The sequence below is a fragment of the Dendrobates tinctorius genome, unplaced genomic scaffold (genome assembly GCF_039654945.1).
Source record: "Dendrobates tinctorius isolate UK_male_01 unplaced genomic scaffold, ASM3965494v1 ptg000138l, whole genome shotgun sequence".
NCBI lineage: Eukaryota > Metazoa > Chordata > Amphibia > Anura > Dendrobatidae > Dendrobates > Dendrobates tinctorius.
Window position 1 is genome coordinate 11,893,781 of NW_027361806.1, and position 20,413 is coordinate 11,914,193.

The 20,413-nt window shown below is 38.6% G+C and overlaps 1 protein-coding gene and 1 long non-coding RNA gene across 3 annotated transcripts in view; one reads left to right on the top strand and one right to left on the bottom strand.

The window, feature by feature from the left end:
* LOC141048718 (uncharacterized) overlaps positions 1-20,413 on the bottom strand; it is a 71,027-nt gene that overhangs the window by 37,840 nt on the left and 12,774 nt on the right. The window lies entirely within an intron of this gene.
* The window catches only part of FGGY (FGGY carbohydrate kinase domain containing), a 366,153-nt gene that overhangs the window by 796 nt on the left and 344,944 nt on the right, over positions 1-20,413 (top strand). The window contains exon 1 of one of the 2 annotated variants that reach the window (XM_073544585.1): positions 527-585. The exons of the other annotated variant lie outside the window; for it this stretch is intronic. The gene's annotated coding sequence lies outside the window, so the exon portion shown is untranslated. Of the gene's footprint in view, positions 1-526; positions 586-20,413 lie in introns of those variants that run through there. 2 annotated transcript variants of the gene reach the window in all.

Sequence of the window (20,413 nt, forward strand, 5' to 3'; positions counted from 1 at the left end):
AGATTGGTGTGGTGACATCACTGAGAATGCAGCCTATCCATCACTAGAGAGAGATGACATCACTGAGAATGCAGCATATTCATCATTAGAGAGTGGTGACATCACTGAGAATGCAGCCTATCCATCACTAGAGAGAGATGACATCACTGAGAATGCAGCCTATCCATTCACTAGAGAGTGGTGACATCACTGAGAATGCAGCCTATCCATCACTAGAGAGCTGTGACATAATTGAGAATGCAGCCTATCCATCACTAGAGAGTGGTGACTGTTCTGTCTCCGACATAATTCATGATCCCTGACTGTCTACTTGCCAATGTACATTCATAGTCATTTGCTGAGAATATGTATAATGCTCAGTCTTTTCCATAGATTTTAATGTTTAGTGGCCAAAGTAATAACTGCAGTGTTATCTTAATTTCACTTTCGTTTTGTTTTCCCTCCAATCCACAATGTATTCTGGGTAAGTTTGCAAGGCATCATGGTCTATTCCAGCCCCCTTTTTCTCTCCAGTCTGCCATTTTCTGTCCAACCTGCATTTTGGGACCATCTCATTCCTCTACTCCCCTTGTGTCAGCATCGGTGGTATGTAATCATGCTCCCTGTATATGATTTCTGTCTTATATTAGCTAGTCCAGATTGTGTATGCTATGTATATTGTATATTTCTATGAACCCAGTACTGATCCTATGTATCTGTTTCTGTTTGTAGTTTCACCATCTATATATACCTACGTTCAATTAACCACAGATTCAGCTACAGTCTCCCTTATTGGACCTCGGTATAGCGGTTTAGCCGCTTGTTAAGCCATAAGAATCCTGTTCATTTAGTGAAGACATGACAGTGACATCACTGAGAATGCAGCCTATCCATCACTAGAGAGCGGTGACATCACTGAGAATGCAGCCTATCCATCACTAGAGAGCAGTGTAATCACTGAGAATGCAGCCTATCCATCACTAGAGAGCGGTGACATCACTGAGAATGCAGCCTATCCATCACTAGAGAGCAGTGACATCACTGAGAATGCAGCCTATCCATCACTAGAGAGCGGTGACATCACTGAGAATGCAGCCTATCCATCACTAGAGAGCGGTGACATCACTGAGAATGCAGCCTATCCATCACTAGAGAGCGGTGACATCACTAAGAATGCAGCCTATCCATCACTAGAGAGTGGTGACATCACTGAGAATGCAGCCTATCCATCACTAGAGAGCAGTGACATCACTGAGAATGCAGCCTATCCATCACTAGAGAGCAGTGACATCACTGCGGCCCTATTTGTGTAAGCAAAATAATTAAAGTGAATGCAGTAAATTCTTCCGTCAATTAGTTATAGGCCTATGCTAATCAGCATATAAAGCTCACACAATTGGCATCCCACAGATTGAGTGGTAGGGCCTTTTGGTATTTATTGTGTTGTTTCGGTTAGAACATGAGATTATTAAGAAGCTGTATAACGGCCAATCAGAAGGGATGTACAGTATTTTTTTCCCTTTGGCCTAATACTTACAGTAGATGGCCGGACAAATAGTACTGCAGCAATTTTTAGTTCCACTTAATATGGAACTGACATCATGGATAATGAACATTTATAATGATTAATCCACCAGCAAAAATAACAAACTGCAATAACAATATATAAACACTGACATATCCTGCATCACTCTCCCCGCACCAGGTCTGGTTCTTCTCATCATGTCATATTCACCCAGGAACATATTCAAAGATCATATGATGCTATGTAATCCAGATGAATCTACAATGACACTAGATGTACATAAACTAGAACCAAATACAGAAGATACCAAGGTTATACCAGCTATACATATATAATTATATGCAGGAGATGCCCAGGTTATACCAGCTATACATATATAATTATATGCAGGAGATGCCCAGGTTATACCAGCTGTACACATATAATTATATACAGGAGATGCCCAGGTTATACCAGCTGTACATATATAATTATATACAGAATATACCCAGGTTATACCAGCTGTACACATATAAATATATATAGAATATACCCAGGTTATATCAGCTGTGCATACAGTATATAATTATATACAGGAGATGCCCAGGTTATACCAGCTGTACATATATAATTATATACAGAAGATGCCCAGGTTATACCAGCTGTACATATATATATATACAGGAGATGCCCAGGTTATACCAGCTGTACACATATAATTATATACAGGAGATGCCCAGGTTATACCGGCTGTACATATATAATTATATACAGGAGATGCCCAGGTTATACCGGCTGTACATATATAATTATATACAGGAGATGCCCCAGGTTATACCAGCTATACATATATAATTATATGCAGGAGATGCCCAGGTTATACCAGCTGTACACATATAATTATATACAGGAGATGCCCAGGTTATACCAGCTGTACATATATAATTATATACAGAATATACCCAGGTTATACCAGCTGTACACATATAAATATATATAGAATATACCCAGGTTATACCAGCTGTGCATACAGTATATAATTATATACAGGAGATGCCCAGGTTATACCAGCTGTACATATATAATTATATACAGAAGATGCCCAGGTTATACCAGCTGTACATATATATTTATATACAGGAGATGCCCAGGTTATACCAGCTGTACACATATAACTATATACAGAATAAACCCAGGTTATGCCAGCTGTGCATATATAATTATGTACAGGAGACACCCAGGTTATACCAGCTGTACACATATAATTATATACAGAATAAACCCAGGTTATACCAGCTGTACATATATAATTATATGAATTAAAAAAAGGAATAAAAAACGAATCTGAACTGAAAAAGTAAGTTAATGTGTATGCACAATGTAAGTGCATATTAACACATGACCATTAATCAGAGAAAGCAAAAAGCAAAAAACACAAATATCCTGAACTAAAAAGTAAAAAATAAACTGCAAATAATGCATAAAGGTAATAATAATAAGGGTATTTAGTAAGCATAATTTTGATCAAAATAATGTACAAGCCATCCCGCCACATCACGGCAACCCTTGTGGGACAGTCCCTACTCTAGTATTTAAAACCTTTTCACTTGCCAAGTGAAATATACAGAATAAACCCAGGTTATACCAGCTGTGCATATATAACTATATACAAAAGATACCCAGGTTATACCAGCTGTACAGATTTAATTATATACACAATATACCCAGGTTATACCAGCTGTACATATATAATTATATACAGAAGATGCCCAGGTTATGCCAGCTGTACATATATAATGATACACAGGAGATACCCAGATTATACCAGCTGCACATATATAATTATATACAGAATATGCCCAGGTTATACCAGCTGTGCATGTATAACTATATACAAAAGATACCCAGGTTATACCGGCTGTACATATATCATTATATACAGGAGATGCCCAGGTTATACCAGCTGTGCATATATAATTATATACAGGAGATGCCCAGGTTATACCGGCTGTACATATATAATTATATACAGAAGATTCACAGGTTATACCGGCTGTACATATATAATTATATACAGGAGATGCCCAGGTTATACCAGCTGTACATATATAGTTATATACAGGAGATGCCCAGGTTATACCGGCTGTACATATATAATTATATACAGGAGATGCCCAGGTTATACCAGCTGTACATATATAGTTATATACAGGAGATGCCCAGGTTATACCGGCTGTACATATATAATTATATACAGGAGATGCCCAGGTTATACCAGCTGTACATATATAGTTATATACAGGAGATGCCCAGGTTATACCGGCTGTACATATATAATTATATACAGGAGATGCCCAGGTTATACCAGCTGTACATATATAATTATATACAGGAGATGCCCAGGTTATACCAGCTGTACATATATAATTATATACAGGAGATGCCCAGGTTATACCATCAAGGTCCATATCTGTAGAAAAAGATGCATAATGTATCTAAGAGATGGACAACTATATATACATTGTGCATTTAATGCCCTCAAATATTGTCTGAGTAAGCAAAGTAAAAACAATTGTATCTTTCGATCACTTCCTGCTGCCGATGGTATCTCTGCTCTGTGGCTGCTGCACTTGTTTTCCTTTTCTTTCCATCCTAACTTAAAAGAGATTTCATTTGAGATAAAAAAAAAAAAGATGAAAGCAATAAAAGCATAGTAAAAGAGAGAAAAGCAAGAAACTGAGAATACACACAAAACGAAGGCATAGTGTACAAGACTTATATGGGAATAGCCCTGTAATAATTAAAAGAAGTAAATTGTTTCCTGAACATCCTGTATGGCAGTATTAGGCTATGCGCACATGCTGCGGTTTTTGCTGCGGTTCCGCTGCGGTTTTGGCCGCAGCAGAATTGCAGCAGTTCTGCAGACAGTGTACAGTAGCATGTTATCCTATGTGATTTAAATTCTGCTGTGCACATGCTGCGGATTTTTAACTGCAGAAAAGCTGCGGTTTTGCATCCGCAGAAAGAAATTACATGTCAATTCTTTTCTGCGGATTCTGCTGCGGTTTACCATCTCCTCCACTGTAGAGATGATAAACCGCAGGCCAATCCGCAGGTAAAACCGCAGGTTATTTTACCTGCGGTTCCGCAGATAAAAAATCCGCAGACCAATCCACAGCGTGTGCACTTAGGCTTATAGTAGTTATATTCTTGTACATAGGGGCAGTATTATAGTAGTTATATTCTTGTACATAGGAGCAGTATTATAGTAGTTATATTCTTGTACATAGGAGCAGTATTATAGTAGTTATATTCTTGTACATAGGAGCAGTATTATGTTAGTTATAATCTTGTACATAGGGGTAGTATAATAGTAGTTATATTCTTGTACATGGGGCAGTATTATAGTAGTTATATTCTTGTACATAGGGGCAGTATTATAATAGTTATATTCTTGTACATAGGGAGCAGTATTATGGTAGTTATATTCTTGTACATAGGGGCAGTATTATACTAGTTATATTCTTGTACATGGGGCAGTATTATAGTAGTTATATTCTTGTACATATGGGCAGTATTACAGTAGTTATATTCATGTACATGGGGCAGTATTATAGTAGTTACCGTATATTCTTGTACATAGGGGCTGGATTATAGTAGTTATATTCTTGTACATAGGGGCATTATTATAATAGTTATATTCTTGTACATAGGGGCAATATTATAGTAGTTATATTCTTGTACATAGGGGGCAGTATTATAGTAGTTATATTCTTGTACATAGGGGCAGTATTATAGTAGTTATATTCTTGTACATAGGAGCAGTATTATGGTAGTTATAATCTTGTACATAGGGGTAGTATAATAGTAGTTATATTCTTGTACATGGGGCAGTATTATAGTAGTTATATTCTTGTACATAGGGGGCAGTATTATAGTAGTTATATTCTTGTACATAGGGGCAGTATTATAGTAGTTATATTCTTGTACATAGGGGCAGTATTATAATAGTTATATTCTTGTACATAGGGAGCAGTATTATGGTAGTTATATTCTTGTACATAGGGGCAGTATTATACTAGTTATATTCTTGTACATGGGGCAGTATTATAGTAGTTATATTCTTGTACATATGGGCAGTATTACAGTAGTTATATTCTTGTACATGGGGCAGTATTATAGTAGTTACCGTATATTCTTGTACATAGCGGCTGGATTATAGTAGTTATATTCTTGTACATAGGGGCATTATTATAGTAGTTATATTCTTGTACATAGGGGGCAATATTATAGTAGTTATATTCTTGTACATAGGGGGCAATATTATAGTAGTTATATTCTTGTACATAGGGGGCAATATTATAGTAGTTATATTCTTGTACATAGGGGCAGTATTATACTAGTTATATTCTTGTACATAGGGGGCAGTATTATAGTAGTTATATTCTTGTACATAGGGGCATTATTATAGTAGTTATATTCTTGTACATAGGGGGCAGTATTATAGTAGTTATATTCTTGTACACAGGGGCAGTATTCTAATAGTTATATTCTTGTACATAGGGGCTGGATTATAGTAGTTATATTCTTGTACATAGGGGCATTAGTATAGTAGTTATATTCTTGTACATAGGGGCAATATTATAGTAGTTATATTCTTGTACATAGAGGGCAGTATTATAGTAGTTATATTCTTGTACATAGGGGGCAGTATTATAGTAGTTATATTCTTGTACATAGGGGCAATATTATAGTAGTTATATTCTTGTACATAGGGGAAGTATTATACTAGTTATATTCTTGTACATAGGGGGCAGTATTATAGTACTTATATTCTTGTACATAGGGGGCAGTATTATAGTAGTTATATTCTTGTACATAGGGGCAGTATTATAGTAGTTATATTCTTGTACATAGGGGCAGTATTATAGTAGTTATATTCTTGTACATAGGGGACTGTATTATAGTGGTTATATTCTTGTACATAGGGGCAGTATTATAGTAGTTATATTCATGTACATAGGAGCAGTATTATAGTAGTTATATTCTTGTACTTAGGGGGCAGTATTATAGTAGTTATATTCTTGTACATAGGGGCAGTATTATAGTAGTTATTTTCTTGTACATAGGGGCAGTATTATAGTAGCTATATTCTTGTACATAGGGGTAGTAATATAGTAGTTATATTCTTGTACATAGGGGCAGTATTATAGTAGTTATATTCCTGTACATAGGGGCAGTATTATAGTAGTTATTTTCTTGTACATAGGGGCAGTATAATAGTAGTTATATTCTTGTACATAAGGGGCAGTATTATAGTAGTTATATTCTTGTACATAGGGGCAGTATTATAGTAGTTATTTTCTTGTACATAGGGGCAGTATTATAGTAGTTGTATTCTTGTACATAGGGGCAGTATTATAGTAGTTATATTCTTGTACATAGGAGCAGTATTATAGTAGTTATATTCTTGTACATAGGAGCAGTATTATAGTAGTTATATTCTTGTACATAGGAGCAGTATTATGTTAGTTATAATCTTGTACATAGGGGTAGTATAATAGTAGTTATATTCTTGTACATGGGGCAGTATTATAGTAGTTATATTCTTGTACATAGGGGCAGTATTATAATAGTTATATTCTTGTACATAGGGAGCAGTATTATGGTAGTTATATTCTTGTACATAGGGGCAGTATTATACTAGTTATATTCTTGTACATGGGGCAGTATTATAGTAGTTATATTCTTGTACATATGGGCAGTATTACAGTAGTTATATTCATGTACATGGGGCAGTATTATAGTAGTTACCGTATATTCTTGTACATAGGGGCTGGATTATAGTAGTTATATTCTTGTACATAGGGGCATTATTATAATAGTTATATTCTTGTACATAGGGGCAATATTATAGTAGTTATATTCTTGTACATAGGGGGCAGTATTATAGTAGTTATATTCTTGTACATAGGGGCAGTATTATAGTAGTTATATTCTTGTACATAGGAGCAGTATTATGGTAGTTATAATCTTGTACATAGGGGTAGTATAATAGTAGTTATATTCTTGTACATGGGGCAGTATTATAGTAGTTATATTCTTGTACATAGGGGGCAGTATTATAGTAGTTATATTCTTGTACATAGGGGCAGTATTATAGTAGTTATATTCTTGTACATAGGGGCAGTATTATAATAGTTATATTCTTGTACATAGGGAGCAGTATTATGGTAGTTATATTCTTGTACATAGGGGCAGTATTATACTAGTTATATTCTTGTACATGGGGCAGTATTATAGTAGTTATATTCTTGTACATATGGGCAGTATTACAGTAGTTATATTCTTGTACATGGGGCAGTATTATAGTAGTTACCGTATATTCTTGTACATAGGGGCTGGATTATAGTAGTTATATTCTTGTACATAGGGGCATTATTATAGTAGTTATATTCTTGTACATAGGGGGCAATATTATAGTAGTTATATTCTTGTACATAGGGGGCAATATTATAGTAGTTATATTCTTGTACATAGGGGGCAATATTATAGTAGTTATATTCTTGTACATAGGGGCAGTATTATACTAGTTATATTCTTGTACATAGGGGGCAGTATTATAGTAGTTATATTCTTGTACATAGGGGCATTATTATAGTAGTTATATTCTTGTACTTAGGGGGCAGTATTATAGTAGTTATATTCTTGTACATAGGGGCAGTATTATAGTAGTTATTTTCTTGTACATAGGGGCAGTATTATAGTAGCTATATTCTTGTACATAGGGGTAGTAATATAGTAGTTATATTCTTGTACATAGGGGCAGTATTATAGTAGTTATATTCCTGTACATAGGGGCAGTATTATAGTAGTTATTTTCTTGTACATAGGGGCAGTATAATAGTAGTTATATTCTTGTACATAAGGGGCAGTATTATAGTAGTTATATTCTTGTACATAGGGGCAGTATTATAGTAGTTATTTTCTTGTACATAGGGGCAGTATTATAGTAGTTGTATTCTTGTACATAGGGGCAGTATTATAGTAGTTATATTCTTGTACATAGGAGCAGTATTATAGTAGTTATATTCTTGTACATAGGAGCAGTATTATAGTACTTATATTCTTGTACATAGGAGGCAGTATTATAGTAGTTATATTCCTGTACATAGGGGCAGTATTATAGTAGTTATTTTCTTGTACATAGGGGGCAGTATTATAGTAGTTATATTCTTGTACATAGGGGCAGTATTATAGTAGTTATATTCTTGTACATAGGGGCAGTATTATAGTAGTTATATTCTTGTACATAGGGGACAGTATTATAGTGGTTATATTCTTGTACATAGGGGCAGTATTATAGTAGTTATATTCTTGTACATAGGAGCAGTATTATAGTAGTTATATTCTTGTACATAGGGGGCAGTATTATAGTAGTTATATTCTTGTACATAGGGGCAGTATTATAGTAGTTATTTTCTTGTACATAGGGGCAGTATTATAGTAGCTATATTCTTGTACATAGGGGTAGTAATATAGTAGTTATATTCTTGTACATAGGGGCAGTATTATAGTAGTTATATTCCTGTACATAGGGGCAGTATTATAGTAGTTATTTTCTTGTACATAGGGGCAGTATAATAGTAGTTATATTCTTGTACATAGGGGGCAGTATAATAGTCGTTATATTCTTGTACATAGGGGCAGTATTATAGTAGTTATATTCTTGTACATAGGAGCAGTATTATAGTAGTTATATTCCTGTACATAGGGGCAGTATTATAGTAGTTATTTTCTTGTACATAGGGGGCAGTATTATAGTAGTTATATTCTTGTACATAGGGGCAGTATTATAGTAGTTATATTCTTGTACATAGGGGCAGTATTATAGTAGTTATATTCTTGTACATAGGGGACAGTATTATAGTGGTTATATTCTTGTACATAGGGGCAGTATTATAGTAGTTATATTCTTGTACATAGGAGCAGTATTATAGTAGTTATTTTCTTGTACATAGGGGCAGTATTATAGTAGTTATATTCTTGTACATAGGGGCAGTATTATAGTAGTTATATTCTTGTACATAGGGGACAGTATTATAGTGGTTATATTCTTGTACATAGGGGCAGTATTATAGTAGTTATATTCTTGTACATAGGAGCAGTATTATAGTAGTTATATTCTTGTACATAGGGGACAGTATTATAGTAGTTATATTCTTGTACATAGGGGGCAGTATTATAGTAGTTATATTCTTGTACATAGGGGCAGTATTATAGTAGTTATTTTCTTGTACATAGGGGCAGTATTATAGTAGCTATATTCTTGTACATAGGGGTAGTAATATAGTAGTTATATTCTTGTACATAGGGGCAGTATTATAGTAGTTATATTCCTGTACATAGGGGCAGTATTATAGTAGTTATTTTCTTGTACATAGGGGCAGTATAATAGTAGTTATATTCTTGTACATAGGGGGCAGTATAATAGTAGTTATATTCTTGTACATAGGGGCAGTATTATAGTAGTTATATTCTTGTACATAGGAGCAGTATTATAGTAGTTATATTCTTGTACATAGGGGGCAGTATTATAGTAGTTATATTCTTGTACATAGGGGCAGTATTATAGTAGTTATTTTCTTGTACATAGGGGCAGTATTATAGTAGCTATATTCTTGTACATAGGGGTAGTAATATAGTAGTTATATTCCTGTACATAGGGGCAGTATTATAGTAGTTATTTTCTTGTATATAGGTGCAGTATTATAGTAGTTATATTCTTGTACATAGGGGCAGTATTATAGTAGTTATATTCTTGTACATAGGGGGCAGTATTATAGTAGTTATAGTCTTGTACATAGGAGCAGTATTATAGTAGTTATATTCTTGTACATAGGGGTAGTAATATAGTAGTTATATTCTTGTACATAATAAAATCTGAGCAGTATTTTATCAATAATTTTCCTTTAATAGGGATAGTACAAAATGAAATTTCCAGCTCACATAGCCTCTATAGATGTTTGCATAATTACAGGACATTTCAGAAAACCTCACTACAGCATCGAGTAAAAACACCAATCCAATACAGACAAGTTACGTGATGCTAATGCAGTTTAGGACTCAGGGCTTTTAGTCACAGCTTAGTGAGAGTGGAATGAGCGTGGACTTAATTCTCATAGTCAACCAGTCACAGTGGTTACAATTCTCACATAAAACACAGAATAATAATAATAATAATAATAATGAGTTGTTTATACAGAAAAGGTGATACAAAATGTTTCAACAAATGAAACAATAATATTTGTATAAATAAAGAAAATACAGAGAAAGCCAGGAGAAAATGTCACAGGACTGGTGTCTCTTCCAGCCTACAAGAGCAAGATGTACCCAATCCACAAATACACTACTCAAAAAAATAAAGGGAACACTAAAATACCACATCCTTGATATCACTGAATGAAATATTCCTGTTGAAATTTGTTATTCATTACATAGTGGAATGTGTTCAGAACAATAAAACATAACAATTATCAATGTAAATCAAAATTAAATATCCCATGGAGGTCTGGCTTTGGAATGATACTCAAAATCAAAGTGGAAAATCAAATTAAAGGCTGATCCAAACTCAGTGGAAATGCCTCATGACAAGGAAATGATGCCCAGTATTGTGTGTGGCCTCCACGTGCCTGTATGCCCTCCATACAACGCCTGGGCATGTTCCTGATGAGGCGGAGGATGGTCTCCTGAGGGATTTCCTCCCAGACCTGGACTAAAGCATCCGCCAACTCCTGTACAGTCTGTGGTGCAATGTGACGTTGGTGGATGGTGCGAGACATGATGTCCCAGATGTGCTCAATCGGATTCAGGTCTGGGGAACGGGCAGGCCAGTCCATAGCTTCCATGCTTTCATCTTGCAGTAACTGCTGACACACTCCAGCCACATGAGGTCTGGCATTGTCCTGCATTAGGAGGACAAGGGGTCAGAGGATCTCATCTCAGAACCTAATGGCAGCAAGGCTACCTCTGGCAGCACATGGAGGGCTGTGTGGCCCTCCAAAGAACTGCCACCCCACACCATTACTGACCCTCTGCCAAACTGGTCATGCTGAAGGATGTGGCAGGCAGCAGATTGCTCTCCATGGCATCTCCAAACTCTGTCACGTCTGTCACATGTGCTCAGTGTGGACCTGCTTTCATCTGTGAAGAGCATAGGGCGCCAGTGGCGAATTTGCCAATCCTGGTGTTCTGTGGCAAATGCCAAGCGTACTGCATGGTGTTGGGCTTTGAGCACAACCCCCATCTGTGGACGTCGGGCACTCAGACCATCATCATGGAGTCAGTTTCTAACCATTTGTGCAGACACATGCACATTTGTGGCCTGCTGGAGGTCATTTTGCAGGGCTCTGGCAGTGCTCCTCCTGTTCCTCCTTGCAAAAAGGCGGAGGTAGCAGTCCTGCTGCTGGGTTTTTGCCCTCCTACGGCCCCCTCCATATCTCCTGGTGTACTGGCCTGTCTCGTGGCAGCACCTCCAGCCTCTGGACACTATGCTGACAGACACAGCAAACCTTTTTGCCACAGCTCGCATTGATGTGCCATCCTGGATGAGCTGCGCTACCTGAGCCACTTGTGTGGGTTGTAGAGTCCGTCTCATGCTATGACAAGTGTGAAAGCACAACCAACATTCAAAAGTGACCAAAATATCACCCAAAAAGCATTGGTACTGAGATGTGGTCTGTGGTCCCCACCTGCAGAACCACTCCTTTACTGAGTGTGTCTTGATAATTGCCAATAATTTCCATCTGTTGTCTATTCCATTTGCACAACAGCATGTGAAATTGATTGTCAATGAGTGTTGCTTCCTAAGTGGACAGTTTGATTTCACAGAAGATTGATTCACTTATATTCTGTTGTTTAAGTGTTCCCTTTATTTGTTTGAGCAGTGTATGTGTAGATCTCGCAAATACTTTGGCACGTCTCTGACATTTTGTTCACCAGGAAGTTAAATCCACCATGAACTTTCAAATATTTGGGATATTATTTGCACAGTTTCAATGCACAAAATTAGTTGAATGTTGGCACCAGGAAAGAGTGGAAAATATGGGAACAAAACAGCTGCCAAAACCTCCAATGAGACAAAAAGATATTTTCAGATAACATACAGTAATTTTTCTTTAGAAAAAAAACCACTTCTAGATGCAAGTTTTTCCTATGTGACTGATGACAGGTTCCATTTAAGCTTTTTGTCTGCAGATTCATGCTGCTTGAACTTCGAACATCATGAATGAATCTGACACTGGATGCACATTTGCAACCTGATGTTTTCCTCTGTAACACGACAGACATTCAGAGAAAGAACTTGGGGCTTTTTCAGATATCAGTGTGTTTGGTACATGGGGTGACAGGTTTCACACGTTCCGGAGAGACTTACACACGTAGACCCATTCAAGTGAATGGGTCTCTGCACATGTCAGTGTGTTTCCACAGATAGTGTGATGCTGACTTGTCCGTTTTTTGGCAGCAGCACGGACTGCAAAACATCCCACACACATGCACATGGATGACACACAGGGATGTCATCAGTGTGACACGCATCGGCGCCTGAGAAGCAGCGGTACAGTAAGCGCTGTTCCCTGGCACCAGGTGCTGAAGATGGCTCTCATAATTTTCCCCTGCTTTGCCGGTGATCAGCACGAGTAGGGGAGAATGATGATAGTTATATGCAATTGATAACAGCGAGAGCAGGCGGCGGCTGATGGGACTACTATTCCCATCAGCCTACACCTGCTGCCGCTAATAACAGTGACAGCAGGAGGCGGCTGGTGGGAGTATTCATTAGCCGCCGCCTGCGCTATAAATAAATAAGTAAATAAAAAATTTAGCATGGGTTCCCCTGTATTTTTGATAACCAGCCAGGCAAAACTCACAGCTAGGGGCTGCAACCCTCAGATGTCAGCTTCAGCAAGGCTGGTTATCAAGAATAGAGGGGTCCCCACACAGTTTTTTCTAAATTATTTAAATAAATAATTTTAGGAAACGGCGTGGGGTCCCCCATTTTTGACAACCAGCCAAGCTAATGGAGACAGCTGAAGGCTGGTATTTTCAGGCTGGTAAGGAGCCGTGGATATTGGCCCCCCAGCCTAAAAATAGCGGCCAGCAGCCACTCAGAAAAGGCACATTTATTAGATCCCCCAATTTTGGCGTTTTGCCTGGCTCTTCCCATTTGCCATGTAGCGGTGGCAAGAGGGGTTCATATTTGTGGGGTTAATGTCACCTTTGTATTGTCAGGTGACATCAAGCCCACTGATTACTAATGGAGAGGCTTCTATGAGACATCTATCCATTACTAATCCTATAGTTGTATGGTAAATAAAGACACAGACAGAATAAAGTGCTTTATTAGAAATAAAACAAAACACACTTTTACATTTTTATTTAAAATTAACAAACACAGTTATACTCACCTAATGCCCAATTCCACCAAAGCCCTCATCTCCAGTAATAAAACCAAAATGAAAAACAACCATATCCCTCACCTCTCCGTCGTTCTGTCCCACGCCGTAATCCATGTTTGGGGAGAAATAGTTTTCAGTCTGGACGATGCTAAGATGCAACCGTCCAGGCTGAGTTCCACTAGTGAATGAGCTGGTGCGAGAGCAGCTTTAGTAACCGGCAGTGACGTCATCAGGGTTACCGCGGGTCACAGAGGCTGCGCTACCAGCAGGCAGTGAGAGGCAGACTGGGGACCGTATTGGACTAGTTAGCAAAGACACAGTCTCCCGGACGGCTTTTCTAAGTATGTTTTCTCTGAAACAATGTTGCATTAAGGATACATGTCTGCATATGTGTAGCCATTGTCTGATTCATACTGCCCATGGTCCAGTTTGGTTTTGTGCATTCTCCAGCTGGTCCTGGGGCAGAACCTCATGCTTTCATCACACACCAGAATACATTCAGGTCCATACACAGACCCTCGATTCAGATGGCAGACCAGACCCCAAAAGAATCACTAAAATTAACTTAAACTCCAGGTCCAACCTCAGAACCCCAGTTCTTTGCTTACACCCCATGTAGTCCTCTTTAGCCAGGGGTCTATCACACCTAGTGTCCTGGGCAAGAAACAAAAAGCTTATCCATTCTGTTATGAGGAGTCTAACCATGGTACGCAGGAAGATGGTGTGCACTTTCATGAGTTATGGGAGATCTCTCCAAAGTTTGGGAATCTCCTGGGACGGTAGACTAGTATACCCTATGGCCAATACCCCACCTTTGCGCCTCTGTAGAGAGGAGTCCGCTGCAGGTTCTCATCACCAATTAATAAATGGGGCAAAACGACCCAGGAATGGTGTCCCTCCTCTTGGTCACATGGGCTACCTCCGCGGGATGACGGGAGGAAGAGGAAACGTTCTGATACATAATTGGATAGATAGGCTTTTCTGGAGCCTGGGAAAGTTGAATGGCATCCCTTATAGTAGCTGAATTCTGGACATCACCCAGATTTCCCAGAAGCTGATATTATATCACTGTAGAGAAGTTTTTTTTTTTTTTTATTATTGACAATGTTAATGATCAGTTTCACTTAAAAAAAAAATACACATAAAATACCAGACTCTGCTTATAGCAAGATTTTACATAGGGAGCCCACTCGCTTACAGTAATGGGTCCTTCAGAGCTGAAATCCCCCTTCATGAAAACTTCCAGGGTGGTCTGATTGTTTACTGTACTTTGTGGTATTTTTTAAAGGGCACTTCATAGGTGCAGAACTTCTCACCCTGGCACAGAAATTCCCCTCTGCCATCTCTGGGTTGTACGTTTCATTTTCGATTTGATCATTTTGCTACGTAACATGCCCACATGATTTACCAAAACCACAACCCTCGCCTATAGGGTGATTCTTTCCACATGTCACCCATTCACATAGAAAACAACATGCACGGCTTCATTTGTGCCTTGATATCATTTTGGCTATAGATTCGAAAGATAATGGAAAAAAATTCCTTTCATCCGGCAATATTGGGACCTGATTGTTCTGAAATACTAGATATTCTGGATTATCCAATAGATATAGAAAAAATGAATTATCAGATTTTCTGGATTATCAGCAGGCAGAATAAAAGAGCTTTGCGAAAATTTGCTTGAAAACAGCACCCCTAGTGGTCAATAAGTCTGAAAAAGGCAGAACATGAATTTCGAACCTCCAGAATGTTTCTACGGCACAATAATGAATAAACTGGACTGTCCCTTTAATTTTTGCATGGGTTTGGATTGTCCCCTCCACCGCCCCTGTACATTTTCTCTTCTCTCCTAGTAATAGAGATGATTTAGCGAATCCTGCTTTGAGCAGGGGGTTGGACCAGATGGCCCAGGAGGTCCCTTCCAACTCTACGATTCTATGATTCTATGATTCTAGAGACAGTGATGGATGACAGATGAGCAGCATTTTAGTAAATATGGATTCCCGGCCCCTAATGGCTGCCTCAGCTGCGTGTAAGCAACAGCCGCACCTCCCATGTGCCTGATAAAAGTGTAGAAATGGCAGCAAACAAGGGAGGCAAACTCATAAAATTATTCCAGAGCAAGCAGCTATAAAACAAAGTATCCGACTACCCTGGAAAGAGTAACCAGACCTTGCATCAGTGCAAAATATCAAGGGGTGCAGAGGAAGGACCCCTGGAAGGTCCAAAGACCCTCATTCCACATAGAAAGACACCATTATAGTAACTAGCACTTAGTACCTGGCGTTGCAGCAAAGGTCTTGGCCCCTTTTGGCAGTCTACATGTTACATTGTAGCAAATGACATTAAACATTGCAACCTTTTAAAAACATTTTTCATTTAAGGAAATCTCGGGATCCCCTCTTTATTATAAGAGAAATCCAAAATCCCAACTTTTTTCCTGGCAGTGATCTGGGCAGTGAGGAGTCCAGTCTAGTGATCAGGTGAAGCTTGAGGGAGAATCCAAAATGAATTTTTGTGATGATGAGATGTCCACTGTTACTACAACAGCCTGTAGAAATACGGACTTTTGAATCAAATTAATAGAATTACCCTTTTAAATGATAGCAAAAACCACAGAAACGAGACGAAGCATAAGTTGATATAAGAGCATGTTCACACAGTGGCCATTTCACAGACAAAATCCAAGAAAAAAAACAAAAAATGAGCACATACCCTGTAGTAAGCAATTGTACATATAAATAACGTAGGGTACTTAGGTAACACAATTTTGATCAAAAAAAGCATAAAATTCATCCACAATGTGAACGTGCTCCTACATAGTGCACATATACCAGTTGATGCTCCGGCTCATTTATTTGGTTTTCCAGTAGTTTCTTGTACTTTGTAACTAGGCAATTTGTCTGTGTAGCTTCCCATGGACGATGTCTGAATATTCGGCCCCGCTCCTGCTCTGCCCTCATTCACATTGTGGTCAGCGGACACAACGGGAGCATTTAGTAATAGAAACTGGTTAGGACCACCCCAATTGGGTTCACTTTGTTGCGGTGGGATGACTTTTACACTTTTTTAGACAAAATAGTGTTAACCAAGTACCCTTTGTCATTTACTTGTACTGATATTATTTACTTATCTACTTGGTATAGGGTATATTCTCATTTTTTTCCCCCTTTAAATGATAGTACTCCCATGCCTGAGCTGCTCCAGACACCTCTCTGCTGATGTGGTAACCGCAGACCACACTGCAGGTAACAGCTGCACTTAATATTGGTGCAGAACATGTCATAAGTGCTGTCAGAATAACCCCCATCAATCAGCATACCCCCTCCCCACCCATCAGCATACCCCCTCTCCATCCATCAGCATACACCCTCCCCACCCAGCAGCATACTCCCACACCCATCAGCATACCCCCTTCCCACAAGTATTTGCCCCCTCCAACCGCAGTAAACAATGTTGACTCTATCTTGATTTTCCAGGAATGTGATTGCACCCCTCTACGACTGACACTGACAATTGCTTGGATTCCACAGGCAGCAATTCTGGGGTCAGGGGGTCCATTTTCAGCAATGTGCAGGCTCTAATGGTAGCCCCCAGGCCATTTTCTCAGTGCTGGTTGACTGGAGATGTGTCTGCCACTAATGCGATTTAAGAAAAAAAAAATCTTTAACATGAATTTTCATCACTTTAATTTTAACTTAAAGACCTGTAAATGGCTGCACTCTCTCTGCCTCTTTGAAGTCACCGTGAATGGGGCGCAGGTGGTCACTCAGGCCGCACTCTCTATAATTCAATCAACCCCCTCCCCCATCCACCACAGCTCTCTGGACCTTACAGTGAAGGTTAAGTTAATGGGACTTGGGACCCTCAGACTGGATGCAGTGGGAAGCCATCGACCCGAGTGATGGAAAAACTCTATTTTTCTTAAAATTTTTGCCAGTATAGAACTTCGTGTCAAAAGAGTAAGATTTTATGCTAAACTATTTATTTTATTTTGCTAATATATTTCCCCAATTCTACTCTGTCACAGCTCACCTCCTCCTCCTGTACAATGACTGATAACACCTCTATATACAGTAGATAACACAGGATGCACCATTCACTATAGGTGATGCCACAGCTCACCTCCTCCTGCACAATGACTGATAACACATCGATAAAGTTGTGCTCAAAAGTTTACATACCCCGGCTGAATTTTTGCTTTCTTGGCCTTTTTTCAGTGAGTGTGAGTGTTAACACCAAAACTTTTTCTCCACTCATGGTTAGTGGTTGTGTGAAGTTATACATTGTCAAACTACTGTGTTTTCTCTATTTAAATCATAATGACAACCCAAAACATCCAAATGACCCTGATCAAAGCTTCACATACCCTGGTGATTTTGGCCTGATAACATGCACAGAAGTTGACACAAATGGGTTTGGCTACTAAAGGTAACATCCTCACCTGTGACCTGTTTGCTTGTAATCAGTGTGTGTGCATAAAAGCTGAGCGAGTTTCTGGGATCCAGACAGACTCTTGCATCTTTCATCCAGCCACTGTCATTTCTGGATTGTGAGTCATAGAGAAAGCAAAAGAACTGTCAACTCAACAGATCTATGGGAAAAGGTAGTTGAACTGTATAAAACAGGAAAGGGATCCAAAAAGATATCCAAGGAATTGATAATGCCAGTCAGCAGTGTTCAAGCTGTGATTAACAAATGGAAAATCAGGGGCTCTGTAAAAACAAAATCACGGTCAGGTAGACCAACCAAAATGTTGTCCACAACTGCCAGGAAAAATGTTTGTGATGCAAAGAAAAATCCACAAATAACAATAGCTGAAATACTGGACTCTCTGAAAATGAGCGGTGTGGCTGTTTCAAGATGCACAATAAGGAGGCACTTGAAGAAAAATGGGCTGCATGGTCGAGTCTCCAGAAGAAAGCCATTACTGCGCAAATGCCACAAAGTATCAATACGCAAAATAGAACAGAGACAAGCCTCCACTTCTGGAACAAGGTAATTTGGAGTGATGGGACCAAAATTGAACTTTTTGGCCACAATCATAAACGTTACATTTGGAGAGAGGTTAGCAAGGCCTATGATGAAACAAACACCATTCCTACTGTAAAGCATGGAGGTGGATCGCTGATTTTTTTGGGGATGTGTGTGTTATCATTCATATTCTCTGAAAAAAGGCCAAGAAAGCAAAAATTCTGCTGGGGTATGTAAACTTTTGAGCACAACTGTGTATACATGTGGCGGGAATTGTTCCTTATATGTGGTATTACTTGGTCACTATGTGGTGATAATATGTGGTCCGGACATGGTTTGATGGTATTTGTCCCTTGTACATGGTATTATTCGATCACTATGTGGTGGTAATATGTGATCTGGTCATGGTGTGGCGGTATTTGTCACTTGTACGTGGTATTATTCGGTCACTGTGGTGGTAATATGTTGTTTGGTCATGGTGTGGTGGTATTTGTCCCTTGTATGTGGTATTATTCGGTCAGTATGTGGTGGTAATATGTGATCTGGTCATGGTGTGACAGTATTTGCTCCTTAGAATCATAGAATCATAGAATCGTAGAGTTGGAAGGGACCTCCTGGGCCATCTGGTCCAACCCCCTGCTCAAAGCAGGATTCGCTAAATCATCCCAGTCAGATGTCTGTCCAGCCTCTGTTTGAAGACTTCCATTGAAGGAGAACTCACCACTGCTCGTGGCAGCCTGTTCCACTCATTGATCACTCTAACTGTCAAAAAGTTTTTTCTAATATCTAATCTGTGTCTCTTCCCATTCAGTTTCATCCCATTGCTTCTAGTCTTTCCTTGTGCAAATGAGAATAAAGTTGATCCTTCTACAATGTGACAGCCCTTTAGATATTTGTAGACAGCTATTAAGTCTCCTCTCAGCCTTCTCTTTTGCAAACTAAACAATCCCAAATCCTGCAACCTTTCCTCATAAGACAGGGTTTGCAGACCGGTCACCATTCTGGTCGCTCTTTTCTGAACTTGCTCCAGTTTGTTGATGTCTTTTTTAAAATGTGGTGCCCAAAACTGGACACAATATTCCAGATGAGGTCTGACCAAAGAGGAGTAGAGGGAAATAATGACTTCACGTGATCTAGACTGTATGCTTCTGTTAATACATCCTAGAATTGCATTTGCCTTTTTTGCTGCTGCATCACACTGTTGACTCATATTCAGTCTGTGATCTATTAGTATACCCAAGTCTTTTTCACATGTGCTGTCACTTAGCCCTATTCCTCCCATTCTATATATGCTTTTTTCATTTTTATTGCCCAGATGTAGTACTTTGCATTTCTCCCTGTTAAAAACCATTCTGTTAGTTGCTGCCCACTTCTCCAGTTTATTTAAATCTTTTTGAATCCTCTCTCTCTCTTCTCTAGTATTAGCTATCCCTCCTAGCTTTGTGTCATCAGCAAATTTAATCAGTTTACCCTCAATTCCTTCATCTAAATCGTTGAT